Source organism: Dendrobates tinctorius, unplaced genomic scaffold (assembly GCF_039654945.1).
Source record: "Dendrobates tinctorius isolate UK_male_01 unplaced genomic scaffold, ASM3965494v1 ptg000094l, whole genome shotgun sequence".
Taxonomy (NCBI): Eukaryota; Metazoa; Chordata; class Amphibia; order Anura; family Dendrobatidae; genus Dendrobates; species Dendrobates tinctorius.
The window spans coordinates 14,398,579-14,422,500 of NW_027361762.1; the positions used below are offsets into that span (position 1 = coordinate 14,398,579).

The 23,922-nt window shown below is 44.5% G+C and overlaps 1 protein-coding gene across 4 annotated transcripts in view; it reads left to right on the plus strand.

The window, feature by feature from the left end:
* The first annotated feature begins 1,832 nt into the window (after positions 1–1,832).
* The window catches only part of PICK1 (protein interacting with PRKCA 1), a 317,172-nt gene continuing 295,082 nt past the window's right edge, over positions 1,833–23,922 (plus strand). For 2 of the 4 annotated variants that reach the window (XM_073586677.1, XM_073586678.1), the window contains exon 1: positions 1,833–2,000. The gene's annotated coding sequence lies outside the window, so the exon portion shown is untranslated. Of the gene's footprint in view, positions 2,001–2,138; positions 2,270–23,922 lie in introns of those variants that run through there. The other 2 variants (XM_073586675.1, XM_073586676.1) reach the window with 2 other exon arrangements.

The following is a 23,922-nucleotide window of genomic DNA, read 5'->3' on the forward strand; positions in this document are numbered from 1 at the left end:
GGCATTTCATGCACGTTACCCTGGAAAACCTGGGGGTCAGGTGGCCCCCCTTTGAGAGGAGGGTACTGTCATGATCCAGTCCGGGTTTTGAGTCCTGTCTGCTCTTTTTCCGTGCTGATCATATCAAGGGTTAACTTTGCCTGGCCTCATTTTGGATTCAGGTTTCCTATTTCTTCCTGCTACATCCTGCAGGCCATGTCAGTTATAGTTCTGCCTATAGCTTGAGTAGCTGACTCTGTTACATCCTGATTTGTCCTGCTGTTATTCCTGACTCAACCCGTTGTCTGTGTTATTCCCTGCTCCCTGTCCCGACTCTGTGTTTCCCCTTTGTGTCTAGACTTCTTGGTACTTGAACTCGTCTTGGACCCTGACCTGCTTTTGTCTCTTGCCTTTGGCATGTCCGCTCGTGACCGTTACTGATCCCCTGGCTTGTCTCTGATCCCGAGTTTGCTTATTCCTTTGGTACTGCACTACAGTCTAGGATTTGACCCGGCTTGTTTGACTTCTCTGCTGCCACCTGGTGGTAGCTTCGCTGCTGCACAGCAGGTCTGCTTCATCTGTGTGCTTGACCTCTCCACTCTTTCGCCACCTAGCGGAGCTAGCTTTTACCTGCATTGCAGCAGCGTGATAAATGTGCTGTTGATTAATTGGGGCAACTAAAGGGGTTATCTTGGACTTTCATATACTTTTTCTTATAATTTTTTCCTGTTTTTGTGAATAAAACAACGTGAATGGGTGTGATTAGGGGCATGGTTGAAAAATTGCCACGGCGGACTACATGCGCTGCAAACGTTCTCTTTCCCTTCTTTAAGGCTATGTGCACATCATCAGGAATTGGCAGCACATATCCACTGCAACCAAAGCACTGCCGTCTATTGAACACAGGTGAATCTGCATGTGATCACTGAACCGTGTGGGGTCACCGAGTCCACCACACGGTATACATAGACATGCTGCGGTCTTGAGACATGCCGCATGTCCGTCTCCTCAGGTGAGCAGCGGGTGTGTGTGATCGCATAGTGGACATGGGATTTCCTGAAATGCCCCACTATGCTATAACATCTGGATGCTGCACCAATACACAGCATCCAACCCGCAGCGATTACTGATCGTGGGCACATAGGTTAAGGCTATGTGCCCACGTAGCGTTTTAAACCAGACACTCAAAACCGGACTCCTTCCCAGAAAATGCGCGTTTTTTTCTGCTCGATTTTACCGCGATTATGTTCGTGTTTTTGCCGCGATTTTCGCGTGCGAAATTCAAGCACTTTCCAAGCGATTTGAAGCATCGCTTGAAAAGTGATTGACAGGTTGGTCACACTCGTCAAATATAGTGTTTGACAAGTGTGACCAGCTTTTTACTATTGAGGCTGCCTATGCGGCATCAATAGTAAAAGATAGAATGATACAAAACGATAAAAAAATAAAAAAATCGTGGTATATTTACCTTCCGACTTCCCGCGAAGTCTCAGCGACGCTCCCGTTCCCAGCGATGCCTTGCGAGACCTGTGATGACGTTGGTCTCGCGTTGCTCCGCCTACGGGCGCATGACGATGCATGCGTCCCCTATGTTTAGCACTGGGGACGCAGGCATGCGTTTGGCGTTGCATGCGTCCTTTTGATGCTGCACCGACCGCACCAAATTGCTACAGGTTGCGTTTGGCGCAGCGTCAAAAGGACGTATGCGCTCGGCCTGCATCCACAGTGCTAAAGATAGGGGACGCAGGACGCATGCAGCGTCATGCGCCCGTAGGCGGAGCTACCAGCGGATGCGCGACAGGGGGCGGGGCTTAGCGGCGGCCGTAAACGCTAATGTGAAACTAGCCTAACCCGCCCTGAGCAACAGTGGGTTGCAGACTTCTTGCACAGGGCAGCACAGCTGCTGTACGGACGCGCGCCTGCGCAGTACGTGGCTTCACTTCCTGACAATGAGACTGTATTCAGACCACAGACGTCAGCTGCTGCAACGTCAGATCCCTTGGCGCATGCGTGGTGTTGAGGTGAGTGTCGGCAGGTGCGGATGCTCGGCAGCAGTGATTATTATGTGTATTTCTAATGAGTCCGGACCGCTCGCTCCTTGGTGCCGGTCCGCCGGCCATTCTTTTGTGGTACGGTTGTATTATAGTCAGTTAGATACTTGTGGCAGTGCTCGGTGTGTGGGCGCTATGCTGTGCGACGGGACCGCTCCGCTGTGTGTGCAGCACGTGACATCTCCCACCGCTGCCCCTAATGTCGGCTGCCGGGAAAGACCATTATAGACCTATTCCGGGTATGTTTACCAGTCACAGTGGCCATACAGAATTTACTAATGTGGGCCGCACTCGCGGGTATCGATGGGTCTGATGTATATGGCGGTATTGGACCATCAGCTCAGCGGCCAGAGTGCCCATCACTCTATTATCCCAGAGACGTCGGCGGCAGAGAAGTCTGGCTTCGCCTCTCAGAGAGAACACAGATGTGGTTTGGTGGCTCTCCCACACACAGGAGCACAAGAGGTGGCGGCGATCGGCGGCCAAAGAACCAGAGGCATCGTCGATTGACCGCCAAAGCATCGGCGGCAGCAGCATCAATCGTCCGCCAAAGCACAGGCCGAGGCAGCGTCGATCGTCCGCCAAAGCACAGGCCGAGGCAGCGTCGATCGTCCGCCAAAGCACAGGCCGAGGCAGCGTCGATCGTCCGCCAAAGCACAGGCTGAGGCAGCGTCGATCGGCCGCCAAAGCGACAGCATCAATCATCTGCCAAAGCACTGGTCGCGGCAGTATCAATCGTCTGCCAAAACACTGGTCGAGGCAGCCTCAATCGGCCGCCAAATCATTGGCCGCGGTAGCGTCGACCAGCCTAGGCATAGTCAGTCAGTCGCCAAAGCACCGGCCGAGGCCGCGTCGATCGGTCGCCAAAGCACCGGCCGAGGCCGCGTCGATCGGTCGCCAAAGCATCGTCCGAGGCCACGTCGATCGGCCGCCAAAGCACCGGCCGAGGCCGCGTCGATCGGCCGCCAAAGCGACAGCATCAGTTGTCTGCAAAAGCACTGGCCGAGGCAGCGTCGTTCGGCCGCCAAAGCGACAGCATCAGTTGTCTGCAAAAGCACTGGCCGAGGCAGCGTCGTTCGGCCGCCAAAGCGACAGCATCAGTTGTCTGCAAAAGCACTGGCCGAGGCAGCGTCGATCGGCCTCCAAAGCAGTGGCTGAGGAAGCGTCGATTGGCTGCCAAAGCATCAACTGCGGCAGCGTCGATCAAACGCCAAAGCATCGGCCGCGGCAGCATTGATCAGCTGCCAAAGCGAAAGCATCAGTCGTCTCCCAAAGCACTGGCCGCGGCAGCATCGATCAGCTGCCAAAGCATCAATCGGCCAGCAGCCATCTTGTGTATGGCAGCTTAAGCCTCTGTTCACATAGTGTTTTCATGGGTTCCATCCGAGTCCCCCCCCCCCCCCCCCCCCCTAAAAACGGGATATCAAGTGAAGACATTTGCGTTCCTGAAAATGTCCATCCGTTCTGATTGGCACATACATGTGGTCTGTGTTTCTGTGCTCGTCTGAAGAAATGAACATTTTCATGTCATTGAAACCTATGGTCCCCCTGGGGGGTTGTCTGAATCCTGTTTATTATGGGACTCAAACAGAACCCCCAGAAACACTGCAGAAATGTGTGGTGGGTGCACTCTGCCTGCAGCATTTGTTTCATAGCGTCCATCTGAGTCCTTGAAAATCAGGGTTGTGACGAGCGTCTGTCGATGCCTTTCATTGCAGTGTCCCAGGTGGAGAACACACAGACGCCATCTGTGCTCCTTGTCAGATGGGCACAGGAGCATAGCCATATATGTTTCTCTGCCTCTTAAAATGAATCTGTCACAAGGGTTCTGACACCTAATATGAGAGCAGTGTGATGTAGGGACAGAGACCACGATTCCAGTGATGTCACTTTCTGGGCTGCTTGTTGTAGTTTGATAAAATCACTGGTTTATCAGCAGAAGATTCTCTACATGACTAGTAACCCTGTGGCCATGTAGTCCTCCGTATTCATGAGCTTTGTATAACAACTCCCCACCACTGATTGACAGCTTTCTGCCTATGCACAGTGTACATAGAAAACTACCAAACCAATTGCAGTGTGAAGGAGGGTTCGTAGTCTGTCCTGGTAGGCCACGTGCACACCCTCAGTATCTTACCTCAGTATGTGTAAGCCAAAACCAGGAGAGGGTGATAAATACAGAATTGGTGCGTGTTTCTATTATACTTTTCCTCTGACTGTTCCCCTCTTGATTTTGGCTTACAAATACTGAGGTAAAATACTGACCCAATACTGAATGTGTGAATGTGGCCTTAAGTAACAAGAAATGTGCATTTCCAAGCAGATTTTCTTAAATGACCTGTTCTTGATCTGGCCATTTTGGAAAGTTGTTTGCTGGCCTGGTAGTGGACACGGTGGACCCCTGCTTTTGGGCCTGCTGTATTCATGAGGAGAGGTTGCGGCCCACCCGCTGCTATGCACAGGTGGCTGTCACTCAGCACATTGGAATTTTGTTATATACTTCTTTACCTTTATTTTTTCCATTCCTATGATCTTCATAGGCATTTAGAAAAACTCCACTTTAAAAAGGGGTAACCCCTTACCAGCATCTGCCATATGATCTAGCACAGTGAGGTATCACTTTACAGAGCATGTTAAAGGGGCTCTCTGGGCTCCAGATACATTTCTGCAGTCACTTTGTGCACACTTCCAAGATTCCCCTCTATTTCCAGTGGCAGTTGGTGGTGTAGACTTGCACGCTTCGGTCACCTGCCGTCTAGATTCCCTTCCTCTTCTCTCGATCATTGAGCCTCTACACAAATCACTCGTTGCACACCGTCAGATTCAGACATCTGCTTTCTGTTTAGAAGTGGCTGCAAACAATTCTCTTGAGCCTGGAAAACCCCTTGAAAGAATGGTCGACTACTGGCAACTCCAGCCTCATCTCCTTAGCGCCTAAACTAATATCGGCAATGTCGGCGCCGCTGTTCCCGGAGACTGACGCCACTTGTCTCATACCGGTGCAGACAATGAGCAGCTTTTCCTCAGCTGTCGCTCATTAATATTCTGTAAGGGCAGAATATTTTCTGTTTGCTTTCAATTTCTCCTCTCTAATGTCCAAGATCTGTAACTTTATTTTTTTTTTTTGTCAAAGCTGTATGAAAGCAGTTTTTGTAGGACAACCATTCATTTTACAATGTAAAATGTACTGGAAAAATTCCAAGTGCTCTGAAACGGAGGAAAAAATTGCAACTTGAGCATTGTTTTCAGTGTGTGTTTTATGGCATTCATTGTGCATTTAAAGAATGATTAGGCAACATTGTTCTCCAGGTCAGAAAGATTCCCTGATACCAAACCTATCCACATGGTAAATTGTTGATGTTTAATGACCGAAAAACCCACAATGGTGACAGAAATAACTTGAATCTGACAAATAATAAATAAAAGATCTATGGAAATGGAAAAAATGAAAGCCAGACATTGCTTTTCAACCATGCTTCCACAGAATTAAAAAAAAAAAAAAAAAATAGAACTCATGAAATAGGCCTGGACAAAAATGATTGTACCCTTAATAATAATAATAATAATAATAATAATTTTATTTCTATAGCGCCAACATATTCCGCAGCACTTTACATTATAGAGGGGACTTGTACAGACAATGGACATTACAGTATAACAATAAACACCTAGATCAAAACAGATACCAAGAGGAATGAGGGCCCTGCTCGCAAGCTTACAATCTATGAGGAAAAAGGGGAGACATGAAAGGTGGATGGTAACAATTGTTTTTATTGTTCGGACCAGCCATAGTGTAAGGGTACCGTTACACTTAGCGATGCACCAGCGATCCCGACAACGATATGGATCGCTGGTGCATCGCTAAGTGGTCGCTAGTGAGCTGCCACACAGGCAGATCTCACCAGCGACATAGCAGGGGTCGAGGGTCGTTACTTACCTGTCAGACGCGGCGATCCTGACGTTCTCCCGCCCGCGTCCACGCTTTGCTCGTCGGCGCCACAGGAAGCCCAGCAGGAAGCCCCCGACGAGAAACGGTCCAGGACATTCTCGCGCGATCAGCGGGGGAGCCGGTCGGAGGTAAGTATCAGACATAGCGATATCGCTAACAATATCGCTGCTACGTCACAAAATCTGTACTGTATACCGCAGCAAAAACTGCGGACCCACAGCGGCCAAATCCACTGCGGAACCGCAGCAGAATACGCAGCGTGTGCACACACCCTTAATATGTAACAGTACAGACACAGAGGGCTAATGGATGCATAAAGCATGTGAGAACATGATGCGGGGAACCTGGTTATGGTAAAAATTTTAAATGGGCCACACAGGGATAGATTAGGTTAATGCGTTGAGGCAATAGGCCAGTCTGAACAAATATGTTTTTAGGGCACACTTAAAACTGGTATTGGGAATTAATTGTATTACCCTGGGTAGTGCATTCCAAAGACTTGATCCTTGCTGCAGCATTCAAGACAGATTGGAGAGTGGAGAGTTTGGTAAGAGGGAGGCCAGTTAGTAGAGAGTTACAATAGTCCAGACGAGAATGAAACAGTAAGAGTTTTTGCAGAGTCGAAAGTAAGACAATCACTGGTGTTTTCCAAAAAGGCAGGCGTGATATCAGAAGAAGTGTATAATTGGGTTTCATCAGCATAGAGATGGTACTGGAACCCAAGTCTACTGATTGCTTGACCAATAGGGTCAGTATACAAAGAGAAGAAGAGGGGGCCTAGAACCGATCCTTGAGGAACCCCAATAGTAAGGGGAAGATGAGAGGAGGAGGAGCCAGCAAAAGATACAGTAAAGGAACGGTCAGCGAGATAGGAGAACCAGGAGAAAACGGTGTCCTTGAGGCCGAAGTAGCGGAGCATAGTGAGGAGGAGCTGATGATCCACAGTGTCGAATGCTGCGGAGAGATCCAAGAGAACTAGCATGGAGTAGTGACCATTAGATTTAGTTGTTAGTAGATCATTAGAGACTTTAGTGATGGCAGTTTCAGTAGAGTGTAGAGAGAGTAAACCGGATTGTAGAGGGTCGAGAAGAGAGTTATCTGAGAGCGGATAAGTTGGGTGTGAACCAGGCATTTTGAGATGAAGGGAAGATTAGAGCCAGATCTATAGTTAGCGGTACAGTTTTGGTCTTGGTTGAAAGATGGCTTTTTAAGTAATAGATGTATGATGGCATGCTTAAATGAGGAAGGAAAGATACCGAGAGAGAGAGAAGTTGAATATTTTTTGATAGGTGAGTGGTGACAACAGGGGAAAGGGACTGGAGGAGATGTGATGGAATGGGGTCACTGGTGCAAGTAGTAAGGCGAGAAGATGCAAGGAGCCTTATTACTTCTGTGACAGGTTCAAAATCAGAGCGTGAGCTAGATGCAGTGGGGGAGGGAGGACAGTGCATGGTATGAGGTGATTGGGAGATAATTTCCTGTTGGATATGGTCAGTTTTTTCCTTGAAATAATTGGCCAGATCGTCAGCGTGGATATCCGTGGTTGGGGCTTGCAGTCTTGGATTGAGTAGGGAATAAAAAGTGTCAGAGATGTTTCGGGTTATTGGACAGTGAGGTGATGAGGGTGTTGAAATAGGCTTGTTTTGAGAGGTGAAGGGCAGTGTTTTATAATTTAACCCCTTCATCCCCAAGGGTGGTTTGCACTTTCATGACCGGGCCAATTTTTACAATTCTGACCACTGTACCTTTATGAGGTCATAACTCTGGAACGCTTCCATTGATCCCGGTGATTCTGACATTGTTTTCTCGTGACATATTGTACTTCATGTTAGTGGTAAAATTTCATTCAAATAACTTGCGTTTATTTGTGAAAAAAATGGAAATTTGGCAAAAATTTTGAAAATTTCGCAATTTTCCAACTTTGAATTTTTATGCCCTTAAATTACAGAGATACGGCACACAAAAAACTTGATAAGTAACATTTCCCACATGTTTACTTTACATCAGCACAATTTTGGAACCAAAATTTTTTTTTGTTAGGAAGTTATAAGGGTTAAAAGTTGACCAGCGATTTCTCATTTTTACAACACCATTTTATTTTTAGGACCACATCACATTTGAAGCCACTTTGAGGGGTCTATATGATAGAAAATACCCAAAAGTGACACCATTCTAAAAACTGAACCCCTTAAGGTGCTCAAAACCACATTCAAGAAGTTTATTAACCCATTAGGTGCGTCACAGGAATTTTTTTTAATATTTAAAAAGAAATGAACATCTAACTTTTTTCCACAAAAAAAATACTTCAGGTTCAATTTTTTTTATTTTACCAAGGGTAACAGGAGAAATTGGACTGCAAAAGTTATTGTGCAATTTGTCCTGAGTATCCTGATACCTGATTTGTGGGGGGGAACGACTGTTTCGGCGCATGGCAGCGCTCAGAATGGAAGGAGCGCCGTTTGACTTTTTCAATGCAAAATTGGCTGGAATTCAGATCGGACGCCATGTCACGTTTGGAGAGTCCCTGATGTACCTAAACAGTGGAAACCCCCTACAAGTGACCCCATTTTGGAAACTAGACCCCCCAAGGAACTTATCTAGATATGTGGTGAGAACTTTGAACCCACAAGGGCTTTACAGAAGTTTATAACGTACAGCGGTACAATTAAAAAATCATATTTTTTCCACAAAAATGATCTTTTCACCCCAATTTTTATTTTCCCAAGGGTAACAGGACCCTAAAAGTTATTGTGCAATTTGTCCTGAGTACGCTGATACCCCACATGTGGGGGTAAACCACTATTTGGGCGCATGGCAGAGCTCGGAAGGGAAGCAATGCCATTTGACGTTTTTGGCTGGAATTGAGATCGGACACCATGTCGCGTTTGGAAAACCCCTGATGTACCAAAACAGTGGAAACCCCCCACAAATGACACCATTTTGGAAACTAGACCCCCTAAGGAACTTATCTAGATGTGTGGTGAGAACTTTGAACCCCCATGGGCTTCACAGAAGTTTATAACATAAAGCCATACAATTAAAAAATCATATTTTTTCCACAAAAATTATCTTTTCACCCTCAATTCTTATTTTTCCAAGGGTAACAGGACCATAAAAGTTATTGTGCAATTTGTTCTGAGTACGCTGATACCCCACATGTGGGGGTAAACCACTATTTGGGCGTATGGCAGAGCTCGGAAGGGAAGCAGCGCCATTTGACGTTTTTGGCTGGAATTGAGATCGGATACCATGTCGCGTTTGGAAAACTCCTGATGTACCAAAACAGTGGAAACCCCCCACAAATGACCCCATTTTGAAAACTAGACCCAATAAGGAACTTATCTAGATGTGAGGTGAGCACTTTGAACCCCCAAGGGCTTCACAGAAGTTTATAATGCCAGGGCATGAAAATAAAAAAATCGTATTTTTTCCAGAAACATGATCAATTAGTCCCCAATTTTTTCATTTTCCCAAGGGTAACAGGAGAAATTGGACCCCAAAAGTTGTTGTCCAATTTGGCCTGAGTACGCTGACACCCCATATGTGGGAGAAAACTACTGTATGGACACACGTCGGGGCTCGGAAGGGAAGCAGTGACGTTTTGGAATGCAGACTTTGATGGAATGGTCTGCGGGTGTCATGTGCGTTTGGAGAGCCCCTGATGTACCTAAACTATTGAAACTCCCCACAAGTGACCCCATTTTGGACACTAGACCCCCCACGGAACTTATCTAGATGTGTGGTGAGCACTTTGAACCCCCAAGTGCTTCACAGAAGTTTATAACACTCGGACGTGAAAATAAAAAAATCATTTTTTTCCACAAAAATGATATTTTTGCCCCCAATTTTTTATTTTCCTAAGGGTAACAGGAGAAATTGGACCCCAAAAATTGTTTTGCAATTTGTCCTGAGTAGGCTGATACCCTACATGTGGGGGTAAAACACTGTTTGGGCGCATGGCAGAGCTTGGAAGGGAAGGAGCACCATTTGACTTTTTCAACTCAGAATTGGCTGGAATTGAGATCAGACGCCATGTTGCATTTGGAGAGCCTCTGATGTGCCCAAACAGTGGAAACTCCCAATTATAACTCCAACCCTAACCCCAACACACCCCTAACCCTAATCTGAGCCCTAGCCCTAACCCTAGCCCTAACCCTAGCCCTAACCCTAGCCCTAAGGCTATGTGCACACGCTGCGGATTTTGCTGCGGTTCCGCAGCGGTTTTGGCTGCTGCGGACCCCAGTACCATGATTCCCTATGGGAATCAAAAACCGCAGTGCAGACGGTGCGGAATTTTCCGCGCGGATTATCTGCGGTTTTCAATCCGCAGAAAGAATTGACATGTCAATTCTTTCTGCGGATTCTCCTGCGCTTTGCCATCTCCTCTATTGAGGAGATGAAAAACCGCAGGACAAAACCGCAGAGCAATCTGCAGGTAAAACCGCAGGTCTTTTGACCTGCGGTTTCACCTGCGGATTTTACAAAATCCGCGCGGATGAATCCGCACCTAATCCGCAGTGTGTGCACACAGCCTTACCCTAACGGGAAAATGGAGATAAATACTTTTTTTTTAGTTTTATTATTTTTCCCTAACTAAGGGGGTGATAACGGGGGGTTTGATTTACTATTTATGGCGGTTTTTATTTTTGGCAGCTGTCACACGCTAAAAGACGCTTTTTATTGTAAAATAGTTTTTGCATCACCACATTTTGAGAGCTATAATTTTTCCGTATTTTGACCCACTGAGTCATGTGAGGTCTTATTTTTTGCGGGACGAGTTGACGTATTATTGGTACCATTTTCGGCCACGTGACATTTTTTGATCGCTTTTTATTCCTATTTTTGGGACGCAGAATGAACAAAAACCAGCGTTTCATGAATTTCTTTTGGGGGGGTGCGTTTACACCGTTCCGCGTGCGGTAAAATTGATAAAGCGGTTTTATTCTTCGGGTCAGTACGGTTACAGCGATACCTCATTTAGGTCTTTTTTTATGTTTTTGTCGGTTTTATGCAATGAAAACTATTTTATATAAAAAATAATTATTTTTGCATCGCTTTATTCTGTGAGCTATAACTTTTTTATTTTTTCCCCGATGATGCTGTGTGGTGGCTCGTTTTTTGCGGGACAAGATGACGTTTTCAGCGGTACCATGGATATTTATATGCGTCTTTTTGATCGCGCGTTATTACACTTTTTGTTTGGCGGTATGATAATAAATCATTATTTTTTGCTTCGTTTTTTATTTTTATTTTTTAAGGGGTTCGCTAAAAGGGTTAACTAATGGGACAGTTTTATAGGGCGGGTCATTACGGACGCGGCGATACCTAATATGTGTACTTTTATTGTTTGTTTTTTTATTATTTTCAAAAAATGAATTTATTGGGGAATATTTTTTTTTTTTTACTAATTTGGCGATTTTTTTTTTATTTATTTTTACATTTTTTTTTATTTATTTTTTTACTTTATTACATAGTCCCAGGTGGGACATCACTGTCCTGTGACAGATCGCTGATCTGTCACATCACAGATCACTGTGACAGATCAGCAATCTGTCACAGGCATTGAAGCAGACTTCCTCTTGCCTGCGCTTTGCAGGCACTGAGGAAGCCAGCTTCCTCAGGTCCCCGAAGGCCCCCGTCGCCATCTTGGATTCGGGGGCCTGGAGGATAGGAGCCCCCCGCAGCAGCGCTGCACATTGCGCTGCCGTGGGGGGCTCAGGGAAGCACGGAGGGAGCCCCCTCCCTGCCGATGCTTCCCTTTAACTCCCGGTACACCGCGATCATGTTTGATCGCGGTGTGCAAGGGGTTAACGTGTCGGGGGCGGTCCGTGACCGCCCCTGACACATAGTGCCGGGTGTCAGCTGTGATAATCAGCTGACACCCGGCCGCGATCAGCGGCGCTCACCACGTGGGCGCCGCTGATCGCGGTAGACGTACTATCCCGTCCACGGTCATACGGGCCCGGGTACCGTGGACGGGATATTACGTCGGATGTCAGGAAGGGGTTAAGCATAAACTTATAATGGATGAAATCTTCAGGTAGATTGGATTTTCTCCACAGACTTTTGGCGCACCTTGAGCACCGCTGTAGGAGGAGTGTTTGCAGCGTGTGCCAGGGTTGTCGCCATCTGTGCCCATTTGTTCTGTGTATAGGAGGTGCAGTTTCATCCAGGGCACTTTGAAGTGTTTAATTGTAATGCTTCAGTGCAGAATCAGGACATAGGGGCCAATGATGACTGCAAGTTCTTCATAAGTTTCTGGGTGTTAATGGCCTGTATGTTTCTAAAAGTGTGGAAAGTGGGGGTGACCTGGGTGGGATGGCAGTTCTTGATAGAGAATGATAGAAGGTTGTGGTCTGAGAGAGGGAGAGGGGAGTTTATGAAATCATCCACTGAACAAAGCTGGGAGAAGACCAAGTCGAGGGAGTTTCCTTCTTCCTTTGTGGGGGAGTTAGTATGCTGCAAGAGGCCAAAAGAGGAGGTTAGAGATAAAAATTGAGAAGCAGATGGTGAGAGGGGAAGAGCAATGGGGATGTTAGTCTCCCATGATGAGGGTGGAGTTGTCACAGGGGAGAGAGTGTGGAAGCCAGGTGGCAAAGTGATCCAGAAACTGATGGGAGGTGCCTGGAGGAAGACAAGTGAGGGTACTTGAGGGATAACCTGAAAAGTACATTTGGGTGATAGGAGCAGACCAACACCTCCACCTGCTCTGTTGTTCGGTCTTGGGGTATGAGAGAAGTGTAGTCCACCATATGAAAGAGCAGCAGCGGTCGTGTCTTGACTGCTGGATCCAGGTTTCGGTAGCAGCCAGAAGGTTAAGAGAATCAGAAAGGAAGAAGTCATGGATGAAGGAGAGTTAATTACACACTGAGCGAGAATTCCAAATGGCACAATTAAGAGATAGAAGGCATGCATGTAATATTAATAAGATTAGAGGGGTTTCTGAGTTTAGCAGTTGAGGGGTTCAACCTACTATGACATGGGGGGGCCGGGGTTGGGAGAGATGTATTCTGTGACTTGGAGGAGGATAGAAAGAGTGAGCAGATGGTTAAGTGATTTGTGAGAGCGTCTTGTGTGTTGGATGGTGCGAATGAATGGATCTGTGCTGTTTAGCAATGTGAAAAGAGCGTGAGTGCTATACATAGGAGAGGAAAGGACCAGAGGGTCTGATATGGATGGAATGTAAAGAGTTAATGCAAGGGCGGTGGATGTGAGTGAATGCAGCAGCCAGGATATAAGTTAACTTAATACTTTGTTGCACAACCTTTTGAGGCAATCACTGCAAGCAGTGATTCCTGTAACTGTCAATGAGACTTCTCGACAGGTATTTTGGCCCACTCCTCAAAAGCAAACTGCTCCACTTGACTCGTGTTTGAAAGTTGCCTTTTCCAGACGGCATGTTTCACCTCTTTCCAAAGATGGTCAATAGAATTTAGGTCAGGGCTTATAGAAGGCCACTTCAGAATAGTCCAATATTTTCGTCTTAGCCATTCTAGGGTGATTTTAGCTGTGTGTTTTGGGCCATTATCCTGTTGCAAGACCCATGACCTGCGACTGAGTCCAAGCTTTCTGACACTGGGCAGCACATTACTCTCTATAATCCCTTGATAGTCTTGAGATTTCATTGTACCCTGCACAGATTCTAGACACCCTGTGCCAGATGCAGCACAGCAGCCCCAGAACATAACAGAGCCTCCTCCATGTTTCACAGTAGGGACAGTGTTCTTTTCTTGATATGCTTCATTTTTCCGTCTGTGAACATAGAGCTGATGTGCCTTGCCAAAAAGTTCCATTTTTGTCTCATCTGTCCATAGGACATTCTCCCAGAAGCTTTGTGGCTTGTCAACATGTAGTTTGGCAAATAACATTTTACCTTTTACCTTTACCAGATTTACCTTTAATCTGTTTAGAAGTTTTTCTGGGCTCTTTTTGTCACCATTCGTGTTATCCGTCTATTTGATTTGTCATCAGTTTTCCCCCTGCGGCGACATCCATGGAGGTTGGCTACAGACCCATGGAGCTTAACCCCTTTACCCCCAAGGGTGGTTTGCATGTTAATGACCAGGCCAATTTTTACAATTCGGACCACTGTCCCTTTATGAGGTAATAACTCTGGAACGCTTCCATGGATCCCAGGCATTCTGACATTGTATTCTCGTGACAAGCTCACTTGGGCCCGTGCAGGGCGTCGGCTGATGGTGAGACAAGCTGCACATAGCAGAAAGGTGAGCTGACTACAACCTTTTTTTTCCCCCAAAATATTTTTTGTTGCTAAGGCTAGTTTCACATTAGCGTTTTTTTGCGCAGCGCATCGTGCGCATAAAAAACGCAAAGAAAAACGCAAAACAAATGTGCGTTTTTTTTTCTTCATGCGCACGCTGATGCGTCAAAATAACGCAGTGTTACTTGCGTTTTACATGCGTTTTTGCATGCGGTTGCGTTTTTTATGCGCATGCGTTTTTAGGTGTGACATTTCACAATAGCAAAATCTTTGACCACCAATGGGTCACCAGTGGGCGTGTTTCATTGGAATGTTTTATAGACCCTGTACTGCTGAATTCATCAGATTTTGCTGCTGTTTCCGGTGTCAAGATGGACTTGCGTCTGGATAATTTCCGCTTCAAGCTGGATCTTGACATTGCGCTGTCTCAGGCGTATGTCTTTTGTTGCCAGCAAGAAAGGGAGAGGGAGAGACAGCAGAGACGGCAGCGGCGTAGGTTTTGGAGGCATCCAATCATCGAACTCCGGCCAAGCCGTGGAGCATATCACACGCTGTACAGCGAGCTACAGGAAAACCCGGAGAAATTTGCTGACTATACACGGATGTCCCAGGAAAGCTTCCTTGACTTGCTGGGTATGGTTGAAGGAAACATCCGGAGAAGGGACACTCAGCTCCGGCGTGCCATTCCTCCCGAAGAAAGGCTCCTTGTCACCTTACGGTATGTATGTTGTTATGTTTGCATAATTTTTTTGGCTTTTTATTTTTTTTTTTTTTTTGGTCCAAAAAATTAGGTTTTTTTTGGCTATTGATTTTTAACATTATTTTTGTGAAATTGCTTTTTTGCATAATGGTTTTTCTTCTGGCATTTTACTAATCCCAAGCCTTTATAAAATGTTTTTTTGCTATGTTGTATTAAAAAAACATGCAAAATAGTTAGGCCATGTACTTTTTTATTTTCAGTGTTTTTAGTAATACCCAAGACAGAAATATAATTATTTTTTCTTTTTATGTTTGGCAGGTTCCTGGCAACTGGAGAGAGTCTTTCATCCCTGCATTTCCAGTACCGGCTGGGAATCTCAACTTTATCTGGGATTGTTGCCGACACCTGCAGGGCTCTGTGGGATGTTCTGTGTCCGGAGTTTCTGCCATTGCCCACTGCCGAAAAGTGGCTTCAAATATCGGAGAAATTCTGGGCAGTCTGCAATTTCCCGAACTGCCTAGGAGCGGTGGACGGGAAGCACATCCGCATCACAAAACCCGCAAGAAGTGGCTCCGAGTACTACAACTACAAGAAGTACTTTTCCACAGTCCTAATGGCCATTGCGGATGCAGACTGCCGGTTTGTGGCGGTGGACATAGGGGCATTCGGACGGGGCAACGATTCACAGACTTTTAAGAACTCTGATATGGGCTGGAGGTTGTACGGCAACCATTTCAATTTTCCACTGGCACGGCCTCTTCCCCAAACCCAAACTCCACCACTGCCATTTGTAGTGGTTGGGGATGAGGCATTTCAGATGTGCCCAAACCTGCTGAAGCCGTACTCCAGCCGTGACTTGGACCACCGCAAGAAAATTTTCAGCTACAGGCTTACGAGGGCTCGCAGGACTGTAGAGTGCGCCTTTGGCATTCTAGTGTCCAGATGGCGAATTCTCAGCACCGCCATCAATCTCAAAATGGAAACAGTTGATGAGGTCGTGAAGGCATGCGTGGTTCTCCACAATTTTGTTATGGCAAAGGAGCGGCCGAACTTTGACATGGATGAGCCTGCTGCCAACCCTTTGCCAGATTTTACTCAGCACCCTCTTCGGTCCTCAGTCGAAGTTGCCCAAATGAGGGACCAATTTGCGGACTACTTTTTATCCGATGTTGGTCGTGTAGCATGGCAGGATCAAATGGTTTAATAGTTTTGTTGTTTGTTAAAAATAAAATACATGGTTTTTTATACCTGTACCCAGTGTACTGTGTCTTAATAAACTCCACTACTCATCTGCCCAGGTTAAATTGAAGAAAGGGAAACCACCATAAAAAAAAAATAAAAATATATATATATATATATATATATATATATATATATATATATATATATATATATATATATATTTATATAGATATATATTTATATAAATATATTTATATATATAAATATATTTATATATATATATATATATATATATATATATTTATATATATTTATATATATATATATATATATATATATATATATATATATATATATATATATTTATATATATATATTTATATATATATTTATAAATATATATATATATATATATTTATAAATAAATATATATATATATATATATATTTATAAATATATATATATATATATATATATATATATATATATTTATATATATAAATATATATATATAAATATATATAAATATATATATATATATAAATATATATATATATATATATATATATATATATATATATATATATATATATAAATATATATATATATATATATTTATATAAATATATTTATATATATAAATATATTTATATAAATATATTTATATATATAAATATATTTATATAAATATATATCTATATAAATATATATATATAAATATATATTTATATAAATATATATTATATATTTATATATTTATGTATATATTTATATATTTATATATATATATTTATATATTTATATATATATATTTATATATTTATATATATATATATATATATATATATATATATATATATATATATATTTATTTTTATATATATATATATATATATATATATATATATATATATATATATATATATATTTTTTTTTTTTTTGGTGGTTTCCCTTTCTTTACTTTCTACCGGATGGTCAGCCATCCAACTCTGAAAGGGATACTATATTTCATTTTTGTTTTATTTATATATATATATATATATATATATATATATATATATATATATATATAAAAAAAAGAAATATAGTATCCCTTTCAGAGTTGGATGGCTGACCATCCGGTAGAAAGTAAAGAAAAACAAACCATAGTGTAGGGCGCAGTGTGTGCAGGCGGCGAAAGACACAATAACCAAACATTATTTTGAAAAAAAAATATAACATTTATTTAAATTATTTTTTAGTTGCTGGAAACTGGGGGGTGTGGAGGGATGAGGAACGGCTTTGGGTGGAGTAAGGGGTTCTAGGGGAAGGAGGAACCAAAGAAGTGGGGGAAGGGAGCTGAGGCAAGGAAAGTTGTGAAGTGGGAGGTGAGGGAGGAGGGAGGGTAAGAGTCCTCCTCTTTGTTTTTTTAGGACGGTGGCCCGTCGTCTTCCTGCTGTCCTCGCTTGAGCCTGAGGACTGGCTAGACCCCGGGGACCGCCTTGAGCCTCTGGACCGCCTTGAGCCTCTGGACTGCCTTGAGCCTCTGGAACGCCTGGAGGCTGGGGACTGGCTGGAGCTGGGGGACCGCCTGGCACTTGTTGACCGCCTGCCAGGATCTTGTTCCAGCTGTGGCATGCTGGAGGTGGTGGATGTCCTGGCAGGGGCCGTAAATATTGAATGCGGGTCCCCCAGCTGATGCTGCTCCGAGGTGGTGGTGGTGGTGGTGGTGGCGGTCCATGCAGGCGTGGTGGCTGTGGCGGTCCATACCGGGGTGGTCCTCCCGCTGGTGGTGGTGGTTGCGGCGCTCAAGGCAGGGGTGGTGACGACGGGCCATCCAGTGGTGGTGGCGGCAGCAGTGGTGGGCCAGGCAGGAGCAGCGCTTGGCATGGTGTTGGCGGGTAAGTGTCCAGCTGCACTCGGACTTGGGGCGGTATATTGGTGTCCGGCGAGGCTTGGAAGTGTGGTGGCTGTGCAGTGATATGCAGCAGAAGTAGGTAATGCTGTAAAACGAGTCAGTGGTGGCACCGGTGGAAATGCCACCACTGACTGCTGCATAATCCTACTCTGCTGCATAGCCTGCATAAAAGCATTGTTGCAGGCCTGCATGACAGTCAACTGGAGGTCAGGGGTAAGGTGTTCCGCCGTGTCCCGAGCTATTTGGGTATAAAAATGATGCGCTGGTCTGGCGAGGTCGACTTCCAGGCGCTCAAGGCGACCCTCGATAGACTTGTAGCGTTGGTCCAAAAGGAGGAAACCACTCTCAAGTCTATCGGAGAGTGCCTTGAGGCTACTCTGAAAGACCGAGCTCAATTCAACGAACTCGGGCATGAGAGGCCTGTCCAAGGTCCTCTGCCGCTGCTGGCGGGAAGTGCCCGCAAAACCAGTGGCAGAGACCTGGGACAGGGGAACACCTGAGCGACCAGCTTCCTGGTCTCCAGATGACTGTGGTGCAGACCTGCAAGGTGCTTCCTCGCTGATGGATGGCTGGGAGGGGTCCGGGGCAGCTTGATGAAGGACCGCTTCGGGACCAGGTTGCAGGGTGCTGCTCCAGGTGCTGTGAAAAGAAAAGAAAGAAATTACTACCATAAATTAACAATCGCCAACTCCTGTGGAATAGAAAAGCACAGAATAAAACACAATACAACTAGAAAATACTTACGTTCGGGAGGCAAGGACCGGTCTTAAAAATGCCAAGGCACGATGGTATCGGTACTTCGTGCCGGTCCTTGCCGCAGCACCACTGCGAACCTTATTCTCCTGACGGATATCCCTGTTGAAGCGGTCCTTCATCGAGCGCCAACGGGTTCTGACTTTGTTCACTGTGATGGAAAAAAAAAAAAAAGAAAAAAAGTAAGACTATGCACTGGAGGCTGTGATCATCCAACTGTGTGTGATGATAGAAACTCCATGGAGTTAATAGCATCACACACAGTTGGGTGATCCCGGCCAAGATCACTGCTGCATCACACTGCATTTAAATACTTACGAAAATCCTTGCGGACCCGGGGAGAGGCGTTGTCCCAGCCATCCATCAGCGATGCGGCCACCTCGTTCCAGAGCCGCCGGATCACCACGTTGTCCGAGTGCAGTTGGTGACGGGTGTCCCACAACGGGACTCGCTCCTGGACTAGACGGATGAGCTCGTCGTTGTCCAGGGCGAGGTCCTCCTCCCGCTGTGGAGCCTAGAAAAGAAAGACAAACATTAATCTTTGAAAGGTTTTAAAAAAAAAAATATCGATAACTAGCTGAAGAGCCCGGCGCTGCCCGGGCATAGTAACTAACTGTGGTTAGTTATATAAATTTAAAATTATCCTCCATCCCATAGTCCCGTGCCCATATTCCATCATACATATCCTCCATCCCATAGTCCTGTGCCCATATACCCATCATACATATTCGCCATCTCATATGCCTGTGCCCATATACACATGATACATGTTCGCCATCCCATAGTCCCGTGCCCATATACCATCATACATATCCTCTATCCCGTGCCCATATACCCATCATATATATCCTCCATCCCATAGTCCCGTGCCCATATACCTAAACAAACAAACATACACACACACACACACACACACACACACACACACAACACACACACACACACATACACACTTTGAGCCCTAGATATTGATAAACAATCCATGAAAAAATTATTTGTTTTAAATGGAAATAAATGGAAAAAAAACAACAAACATCGAAAAAAACAACCATGAAAATGTAAAAAAAAACAACTAAAAAATACCAAAAAAAAAAAAACCAGACTAGAAAATAAGTAAAAAAAAAAAAAAAACAGTCCGTCTGTACTTACATCACGTCTACCCGCCCGCACTTGGCCTTGCTGCTCCTGCCGTTCCTCCGGTGGTGGTGGCGTGATGGAGGATGAGCTCTGAAAATTAAACCAAAAAAATTAATCACATGTGTTTATTTTTTCAAATCCATACGGAAGCATAGTACTCACTTCTTCTGCCTCTTGCCCTGTCCCGGGGACATATTCTTCACCAGATGAAGACATGCTGCAATAAAAAAAAAAAGAGACATAAGTACATAGAAATGTATTGAAATTTCAGCCAGACATTAGGTTTTTCATACTTACATTGGTGCAGCTTGTGCTGTGTGTCCACTAGTGAGCAATCCTTAAAGTATTGTGGAATCCCAGTGCCCACACCATTTTATCACCTTGGTTCAATTTTTTTTTTTTACTGTCTAGACCAAATTTCAGTCATGTTTATGTAAAAAACGCATGCGCATAAAAACGCAAGACCATGCGCAAGTATTGCGCTCCCATAGGCTCCAATTTGGTGTTTTTGCGCATTCCGTGCGCATTCCGTGCGCATGCGTTGTTTTAACGAGACAGGGCGGAACCAAAAATGCAACATGTTGCGTCTGACGCGCCTGGCGCAAAAGACAAAAAAACGCATGCGCACGAAAGCGCAAATATGCGCAAGACCATGCGCACATCATGTAAAATATAGGTGCGCAGTGCGCATGCGCACTGGTGCGCCCGATGCGCTGCGCACAAAAGCGCTAATGTGAAACCAGCCTAAGTTATAAGGGTTAAAAAACTTAACTAGCGAATTCTCAATTTTACAACACCTTTTTTTTTTGGGGGGGGGGCACATCACATTTTAAGTCACTTTGAGGGGTCTATATGATAGAAAATACCCAAAAGTGACACCATTCTAAAAACTGCACCCCTGATGGTACTCAAAACCACATTAAAGAAGTTTATTAACCCCTCAGGTGCTTCACAGGAATTTTTGGAATGTTTAAACAAAAATGAACATTTAACTTTTTTTTTTTCACAAAAAATTTACTTCAGATCCAATTTGTTTTATTTTACCAAGGGTAACAGGAGAAATTGGACCTCAAAAGTTGTACAATTTGTCCTGAGTACGCTGATACCCCATATATGCAGGTAAACCACTGTTTGGGCGCATGGCAGAGCTCGGAAGGGAAGGAGCACCATTTGACTTTTTCAATGCAGAATTGGCTGGAATTGAGATCAGACGCATGTCGCGTTTGGAGAGCCCCTGATGTGCCCAAACAGTGGAAACCCCCCAATTCTAACGCCAACCTAATCCCAACCCTAACTTTAGCCCCAACCCTAACTTTAACCCCAACCCTAAAGGGAAAATGGAAATAAATGCATTTTTTTAATTTTATTATTTTTCCCTAACTAAGGGGGTGATAAAGGGGGTATGATTTACTATTCATAGCGGATTTTTATGTTTGGCAAGCTGTCGCACACTAAGGCTAGTTTCACACTAGGGTTTTTTAGCGCTGCGCTTCGTGCGCAATAGAAACGCATGCAAAAAACACATCATGCGTTTGCTTTTTTTTAGGCGCATGCGTTTTAACCAGTTTCTAGCCATGTTAACTCTTAAAACGCATGCGATTTTAAACGCAGGCGTGCGCATGTCCATGCACATGTCTGCGTTCCCATAGACTGTAATGTGATTTTTTTTTTTTTTTGCGCATTCCGTGCACAAGCGTGCGCATGCGTTTTTTTGCCACAGGTCGGACGGACCAAAAATGCAACAGGTTGCGTCCGGCGCGCCTAGGCGCACACTACTAAAAAAACGCATGCGCACGAAAACACATACGAATGCGTGTAAACGCTAGACCATACACCCCCATGTTAAAGATAGGGGTGCAGGACGCATGCGCATGGACGCGCACGATGCGCTGCACTAAAAAATGCTAGTGTGAAACCAGCCTAAAAGACGCGTTTTATTGCAAAAAAAATATTTTTTACATCACCACATTTTGAGAGCTATAATTTGTCCATACTTTGGCCCTATAAGTGAGGTCTTGTTTTTTGCGGGATGAGTTGACGTTTTTATTGGTACCATTTTCGTGCACGTGACATTTTTTGATCACGTTTTATTACGATTTTTGGGACGCAGAATGAACAAAAACCAGCAAGTCATTAATTTATTTAGAGGGGGAGGGGACGTTTACACCATTCCGCTTGTGGTAAAATCGATAAAGTGGTTTTATTCTTCGGGTCAGTACTATGACAGCGATACTTCATTTATATCATTTTTTTGTTTTGGCGCTTTTATACAATAAAAACTTTTATAGAAAAATAATTTTTTCATCGCTTTATTCTGAGAGCTATAACTTATTTTATTTTTCCGCTGATGAAGCTGTGTGGGGGCTCAATTTTTGCGGGACGAGATGACGTTTTCAGCGGTACCATGGTTCTTTATACCTGTCTTTTTGATCGCGCGTTATTTCACTTATAGTTCGGCGGTATGATGATAAAACATTGGGTTTTTTTGCCTTTTTTTATGGTGTTAACTAGTGGGACAGTTTTATAGGTTGAGTCGTTAAGGACGCAGCGATAATCAATATGTGTACTTTTATTGTTTAAATTTTTCTTAATTTAAATACGGATTTAATGATAGAATAAATACTTATTAATTTTTATATTTTTGCAACTATTTTAATTTTTTTATTTCATTCTTACTTTTACACGCTGTCCCACTATGGGACACTCATTTTGTGAAGGCTGATCGCTTATATGACATTCAGATTTGCATGCCATATAAGGCCATGTGCACACATTTGCGGATTCTGCTGCGGGTCCGCAGCGTTTTTGGCCCGTTTTTTTCCATTGACTACAGTACCACTATAGTCAATGGAAAATGAAAAACGCAGTGCGTATGCTGCAGATTTTTCCACGCGGATTTGCTGCAGTTTTAAATCCGCAGCATGTCAATTCTTTGTGCGGAATCCGCAGCGGTTTCACACCTCCATTGTCCACGTGTCAAACCGCAGGCTAATCCACAGGTAAAACGCAGGTCTTTTGACCTGCGGATTTTTCCAAACCCGCGCGGAAAAATCCGCAGCACAATCCGCAACGTGTGCACATGGCCTAAGCTGTCAGCGCTGCACTCTGTGCACACTAGCCTCAGAGACTTCCTGACATGCACTGCGCATGACAGGAAGTCTCTCGGCTCTGGAGACCTGGATGTCTTCATGACGACATTGGTCTCCATGGCAGAGATCGGGACCCCGCGTCATGCTGCGGGGTCTCTGATCCAAAGGCAGAGGGGCTGTTTGGCTATAATTTTCTTTCTAATATCCTGAGACAACCCTTTCCTTCGCTTCATCTGGTCCATGTTGAGCGTGATACACACCATGTCACCAAACAGCACAGTCAGTATCTGTAGCCCTCTATACAGGCCCACTCACTGATTCCAAGATTGTAGACACCTGTGATGCTAATTAGTGGACACACCTTGATGTAACATGTCCCTTTTGTCACATTATTTTCAGGAGTACCATCATTTCTGTCCAGGCCTATTTCATGAGTTTTATTTTATTTTTTATTCTGTGAAAGCATGGTTGAAAAACAATGTCTGACTTTCATTTGGTCATTTCCAGAAATCTTTTATTGTATTATTTTTGTCAGATTCATGTTATTTCTGTCACCATTGTGGGTATTCCTGTCATTAAACGAGGGGTACCAACAATTTTGACTACATGTGTATGTTTTAGTGATGGGCAAGAGTGCTCGTTACTCTCTCGTCACTGCTCATTACTCGCTGATTGTTTTTGAATGTTCATGTGCAAGCTCGAGTCCCCGCCTCGCATGTTTGGCGCTTCTTAGGCCTGTTTCACATTTCCGTTATTTTGATGGGAGGCAAATCCGCCAGAGCGGTTAAAAATGGATCCGCCTCCGTCATGGGATAAACAGATGCTTCAGGATCCGTGTTGTGTACAGATCCGCTGGAGAGGAAATTTCAAGGAACCGCGGTGAGGAGAGAGTTTTTTTCCCGTCTCCCATTACGGCACACATGAGAGAGGGGATCCGCCCAGCCAGGACAGGAACCCTACTGAA